The following is a 7,295-nucleotide window of genomic DNA, read 5'->3' as shown; positions in this document are numbered from 1 at the left end:
TGCTCAGCTACTCTCTGGCTGGTGTATAGCTGGGGGTTTGCAGCCACTCAGCTTACCATAAAGAGCATATGGAGCAGTTTAAATGTCTGGGGGAGGAATGTTCCTTCTTAGCTTTTACTGCCAAATGGAGTGACAATAACTCCTGGTTATGTTTATGCCAAATAGTCCCCAGCTGTGAACTCAAGGTGGGCAGCAACCTCTCTGCATCTGCTGATGACTGTGCTCTCAGAAGTGTGGAGTGGGTGGGGAAGTTTCCAGGAAAGAATGGATTTGTCTTTGGTAGCTCTCAGGTATGATGTACCCAGTGCCCTCATCATTAGCTGTGAGCTGTATCTGAAAGATACAGTCAAATTTCTGGCATATTTTGTGTTATGTTGTCTTAAAGAAAACTGTAATTCTGAAAAGTACAGAATAAGAAAATATCCCACGGATAAGGGGCAGGTCTGAAGACGTGGTTGGTTCCCCTGGGCTGCTGAGATGTGCAGTTTCTAGTCTAGCTATCCTACTAACATCAAAAAGACAATGTCCTATCAGTCAATTTTGTAGGTCTTTATTAAAATGTGCATTTGGAAAAAAATCTAAATACTGGATCATGCTCACCTATGGCAATTGTGTTCACAAACTTTTTTTTAAAATTTCTTAACCAAAGCTTATTTTCAGTGTTTTGTCAAATGACTGATGGAAGACTAAAATTCAAGTAAGCTATGCAGCATAACTTTATTTCCTCACTACAAAACTCTATGCAAATGAGTACTGAGAGAGCATTGCCTGCTTTGGAGTCAGATTAATCTTGCTGAATTTTATGCAGCAGCAAACCATCAAGCAAAATCACTGTAGGAAACCTACTGCTTGAAGAGTAAAGCCAGAAGAACTTCACATTACATGGGGAAGAGTGGGTTAATATGGTAAGCATGCTTTGAAGACATTTCTTCCTTATGGATATAATTACTTAAACATGAAAGGTAAGAACACTTCAGACCATGTATTTGCAACCATTATCTCAGTTAATTACCCATTCAAATTGAAACATTTAAGGATAATCTCCATTTTGTAATTAGAGTTGTTAATCTGTTCTTCTACTTTTCCTGAACAACACATGGCTCCTAGATTACTTTGAACTTTCTTCCTAAGGCTCTGGCAATTTAAGGATCTCTTTTATTTCCTTATCAGATTTGATGCTGCGTGGGGAAGTCTCTGTGTGTACATGGAGTGGGTGCTTTGCAGTTGGGTGAATGTGTGCAATGATTACAGATCAACACTGCTGTTAATAACACTAATGGAGTGAGCACTGAAGGAAAAATAATGTTTCCATATAAACATAAACTAGTAGAGCCTGGGGAAAGGCGTGCAACTGGCAGACATACAGATAACATTTTCTAATCTCCTTTCCACATTCATTATAGTGCTCAATACTTTTTAGTGTCATGTGGAACTGGGGATATCTTTACATTCTTCTTCCTCCATCAAAGGTATTTTTTCATTTTTCTTCTTCCATCAAAGGCTCCTTTTTCATAGGTCTGGATTCCTCTAATGTCTCATATTCAGTTGCCACCAAGAAACAATTACTTTTATTGCATTTAAAATAATTATTCACTGTCAGTGTTATTAAGTAAAACACACTATGAAATGAGTGTCACTCAGTAATGACCTGACTGTTGTTTTGATGTTTTGCCATTATCTGCAGAAGTTCTCACTTTATCCTACATTATTCGCCAGCTTATATCAGCGGTGACTGATGTGACCTGACAAGATGACAGTCAGAGCTTTGCTCCTTACCAGCCAGCTCCACCACTCATGAGTGCTAATAACAGCACTGGGAAGTAACTTGGGGAAGAAGGGCTTGTGTTCTGCCTGCATTGCTGCTGGCATCTCTGAAGTTACCATTTTTATGAGATTGCTGAGGAAGTGATGAATTTCAGATGCAGAGGATATTTTACAGGGCATTGCTACTGAAGTGTGCTATGAGACATTTGTGACTCTTTTGATTGCCTTAGGGCTATGTCTAATATAATGACTCAGTAATTCAAGTGCAGAATGTTCTAATGTCATATTAACATTAATGAGAAAATACTAGGAAATCTGAAGACAGCCTGAGCACAATAATTCTCCTACTTGCAATTTTGATGAAGTAATGGCTAACTGGGCATTGAAAGGTTAGCACCAATGACACAGTAAAATTCTCTTTCAAGGAGTAAATGGTTTGATTTATTGGACTCTTTCTGTAATTTGGATGTCTTTTCTTTTAGTAAGTAGATCCTATTTATTCACTCTTATTGTTTTAAATTTGTCCTCATTTTTATCTGACTACCTCTGTATTCTTCTAAAATATTTAGCAAGTCTTTGCAGTAAAATAGAGAACATTTAAAACCCCCAAGCTCATTGTTAGAGAATTATTTAAACACAATTACTGGAGTTGTTACAAGTTATTTGTCATAGAATATATTCAAACTCTCACCTGGGACCTCAAACCTGGAAGACTCATGCTGGTTTTTTTCTTAAACTAGATCATGTTGCCATTCAATGCAACTGTGGTATGCAGCTTCTCTTAGCATTTACAGCTCAGTTGTGTTCACTAATTAGTACATTTCCTCTCATTTCTGTGAACTTTCTTCTGATCATGATGTTGTCAAGATTATTTCAATATTCTACACATCATGTCTTTTAAATTTTTACCTAGGTCTATATCCTAAATAATCTCTTTAATAAAAGGGAAGTTCTTTAAAGTGTTCTTCAAATAAGAGGATAGGCTTTCTTCAACCACCCGGTCTTCCTGTCAGCACCCAAGACCTAAAACCTGTGCACCTGAAGACATACCAGCAGTGAGAGGCCATGGCACAGAAAGACCTCAAATTAAAGATGAAGAGGAGCTCCATTTTGGAGGTTGGATGGCTCTGGAATTGATATTTTCTAGATTTTCAGGACATAGTGGCAAATCGAACTCATCAGACAAAACAAACGTATTAAAAATGTTGTATCCTTTGTAGAGCATCAATTGATTGGTTTGAAAAACAACTGAATTTCTGAAATTTCTAAAGCACCTGTGGTTTGAAAAACAACTGAATTTCTGAAATTTCTAAAGCACCTGTGTGGCTCTTGGTCCATATTTTCAATGCTTCACATGTGGCCTGGTCTTCTGGACTGGGTGCCCATTTCAGATGACCATGTTTAAGGAACTCTGCAAGTGCTTTGAACTAGATGTTACGATAACTGATAGGTGGGGTCCATGTGGGTAACTGCTGAGGGAATTCAGAAGGGCTACTCAACCTACAGCAAGAAGGCTTTTTTGGCAGCTTTATGTGCATGGATAAGTAACTCCTTTTCCTTGTATTAAATCCTTGTGCTTCTGGGCTCCTTGACTCTGGAAGGAATAGGAGTAGGAAAGGTATTCTTATAGGGCAGGACACTCCTTTGGGCAGTGCAAAAGCAGCCCAGACTTTCTTACCTGAACTGAATAAGCCCTCAAAGACACAGCCTAAGTTAACAGCTCATCTTAGAGTTCCAGAGTTACTCTAAGGTAAACAATTAGTGTTTTTCTTATTATTTATTTATTGTTTTGTTTTAGTTTCTAAACTGCAAAAGGTTCCATGGCAAAGGAAGGGCAGCTGAGCTGCTTATCAAAGCAGTCAAGGCCATGACAGACTTTGAGCCTCTCAAGTGTAGCTGGGATGCTGTCTGGGCCAGGGTGCTGCCATACGTGCATAGCTAGAGGACTCTGCAGCAGCATTTCAGCCCACATTCAGCACAAAACCCTCTGAAAACTTGCACACACAGTGGTCCTTGTTGATGCTTGAAGAACTTTACGCATTGTGCCAAAAATGCTTTGTGGTAACAAAAAACCCCATCAGGACTCACTGCAAGTTGCCTGCAGACAACAAGAATTTGTTTGCCACCATGATCACTGGCTGAACAGAATTAGTGAAACTGTGAGTCTAGTAGAGATCATAACTTTTGGAGAATTAGATTTTCTCTGGAATTTTCAAAAGTTAATAATTTCAGAAATGCTTGTGGGTATTTAAGTAGAATCACCTGTCCCTGCTGTTGTATCCATCTGCATCTAGGTGCATATTTTTAAAACAATTTAGAGGGTAGAAATCCAGATCAGAGTTGCCATCTGCATAAAACACTTCATTTGGCCTGTGAAAAATCATGCACTGTTTTGGTTTAGTCATCAGCTTTTATAGTGGTGCAAAAGCTCAGTGTGCTCTGCCTCCTTAGGACTGCTGGTGGCAGTGGGCTTTGGTGCCCCTAAGTCTGGGATGTCAGCAATGACCTTGGTATGAAACACTTCTTATTGAGATGTGTTTGTTTATTGTGTTGTTGGGGTTCTTTTCTGAAGACCAATAATAATTGTCTATTAAACAGCCAGCAACCATATCTCTGTATTGTTTTTTGACTTTTAAACAAGAAAAGTAATACCTGTGCAGGGGGAAGAAACAGTCGTCCCTGGTCCTCCATGTTGGTCCTCATTACTGCTGGGGACTGCCTATAATTTTGGTTGTTTCTTAAGATTTTAAACTTTAAAAACTGAGTAACATAAAACTTTGTCTTTTTTTTTTTGAACATACATGGGAAGAACTAAACATACTTAGCTTTTTATTGCTTGCTGGAATCAATTATCTACAATAATAAATGGAAAAATGCTCTATAAAGAACCCATTTGAGCAGAAATTTCTGTTTAAAAACAGTGCAGCCATTCATTTATAAAAAATGTTTTAGTGGCCTCATAACCTCATTAGAAAAAATTTGTCTTTAACCAGAATGCTGAACTCATCTAAACATAGTTTATGATGACAACAGGAAAATTTTGCTGGCAGAAATTCATGGCATTGCAAGTATACACTAAGGAATATGTTACTGAAGTACTTTCCTCCTCATGGAGGAACTGAAAAGCCATTACAATTTTGTCACTTAAGAAAGGAATAGATCATCCCACTCAGACCCTGCAGTACAAAAACTGGTAAAAATTTCTAGTGCAGACCTGAAATGATACAGATAAAGGAAAACATCTCCACAGTATAGAGGCAGACAGATTAGAAAAAAAAATTCTCTTTTGCCTGTATGAGCCACAAAAACCCCACTTTGTACAGCTTTAAAAGCATACAGGGAAGACAAATGGCTTCCTAATTTTATTTTTTTTAAGGTGTATCTAAGCTAGTTCGGTCTCTAGCTAATAGTTTGAAAGCACTGACAAAGATGTGGGTGTTTTTGTTGAAAGGTATTTGTAACACCACTACTTGATTGGGATTAGTGAATCAGAAAAAGCTTTTCAGCATGGTCTGTTCAGTATCAACCTGAGATCATTAAGGAATCTTCCTGTGCCTGCACCACCCCAGCTCCCCATAAACCAAAGCATAATGAGGTGAAATGTTTGCCTCTATATATTTATTTACCGCTCTTGGATGGTTCAGAAAAAGGCCCAAATAATGTTTTTCCTGGTCTGAGAGGTAGCTTTATTGTCCTGTATTGGAAAGTTCATGTTGGTCCAGGAAGCAGGATTTGGACTTCATTTTGCTAGAAAAACATGTTTTACTGCATTCTGAGTAATTTCCGTTGGCGACAAATATGCTTTTGAAAGAAGGGTAAATAATGCTGTATGGAGCTTCAGCACCTCTCATGGGAAACCTATCTCTTTTCATTAACTTATGAAAACATAAAACTAGGAAATGTGGCTATTGTTTACGTGTGAACTGTTGAATTATTGAGAGCGCAGATGTCAGCTGTAGCTCTTAACAACTCTCGGCTTATCTCCATTGATTTATGTTAATACACCACCATCCTTGGCGACCGAACCACTGAGAAGGGGTTTGAAGTGAAATACTACTCTGTGTCAAAACAGGTATCAGCAGATTAAAGAGGGAGTAAATCCAGAGAGGAGAAATGGGTTGAACAATGCAAACTGTGAGAAGCTCTGTTGTGTTCTCCCTGAGACCCCTGGCTCCCACAGAAAAGAAATAGGAGCAGGGAGGACAGCTCAGCCTGTACTGGGATTGTGCTTCCACATAAGTTATGGATGCATTGCTTTAACATGTTTAGCCCTGTTATCACTGTTTGTACTACTCACCTTGTGTTTACTGTTGCACACATCTCCTACTGCTGTGTAAGGTTGCTTTGTGCTGCTCTGAGGATTCCTATTCCTCTGTGGAAGGAAACAAATTACCGATGAAATGATTGTTGAAATGTTTAACAAAGCCACGTGGCAGTTATGAGTGTGAGATGCTTCATCCCTGGAAGAGTTCAGGGCCAGGTTGGATGGGGCTTTTAGCAACCTAGTCTAGCAGAAGGTGTCCCTGCCCACAGCAGAGGGTTTGGAAGTAGATGATCTAAATTTGAGGTCCCTTCCAACACAATCCGTTCTATGATTCTATGCTTGTATCTGGGCCTTGACACAGTACGTCCCCTGCACACCATGGAAAATAATTTTTTTTACTCAAAAGCAGGAATTTCCAGAAAATTACAAGCACCCAAACCCAGGGCTTTAAGTTTCAGACAGGTTAGCTGCTGTGAATCATTAGTATCTGCTGCTGACTTTTCATTCCTGGACTATTATATTCTTTTGAAGTCAATGATTGAGACTGACAATAGAATAATTTTTTTCTTCCTTATTAGAAAATGTTTAAGTTTAGAAGATTATGCGGCGTTTGGCTACTTGGAAAGTTGCATGTGTGTGATGCTTTTGGCATCATCATTTTTCACTTGTGGTGGATGATGACGGTTGCTTCAGTGGAAAAATGTCATATAATACTTCCCTATGCCTTCTGCACAGTAGGGATCTTGTCTTTTTTTGTTTGACCACAGATGAACAGATATATGGTTGGAGCTATCTGCTGAGTTTTGTATGCATGTATGCATACTTTGAAATAAATCAAGTGAGCAAGGAACAATAGCTCTCTGAAGCTGTGTTTTCCTTGGCTACACAGTCAGTGCCTGGAGTGCAGTTTAAGCCAAATATCTGTAGGGATGTCCCTGAATGCAAAATATGGGCTATCCAGACACAGTCCCTTGTTGCTGTGTCTGTTCACAAGGCTGTGGACAAGCCATATGAATGCTTTTGGCACACTGACGTCTAGCAGGCTTGCATAATTGTGTCTTATTAACAAGTGCGCCATTGCATAGTTTTTGAGACTGTTGGGCCTTCAGATGCAAGAGTGCCTTGCCCAGCAGATGTTGGAGCCTCTCTGGGTTCTGAAATTGAATCTGTGACACCAAAAAAGTTGTTATACAAGGAATAAATAAGAAAGAAGCCTATATGCTGAAGGGTCTCTCTTGGACTTGATGGACCTGGTATGCTCTCTAGC

Source organism: Corvus brachyrhynchos, unplaced genomic scaffold, assembly GCF_000691975.1.
Source record: "Corvus brachyrhynchos isolate BGI_N302 unplaced genomic scaffold, ASM69197v1 scaffold87, whole genome shotgun sequence".
In the NCBI taxonomy this organism is placed as follows: domain Eukaryota; kingdom Metazoa; phylum Chordata; class Aves; order Passeriformes; family Corvidae; genus Corvus; species Corvus brachyrhynchos.
The sequence above is the reverse complement of the archived record's forward strand: the minus strand, read 5'-3'. Positions refer to the sequence as shown.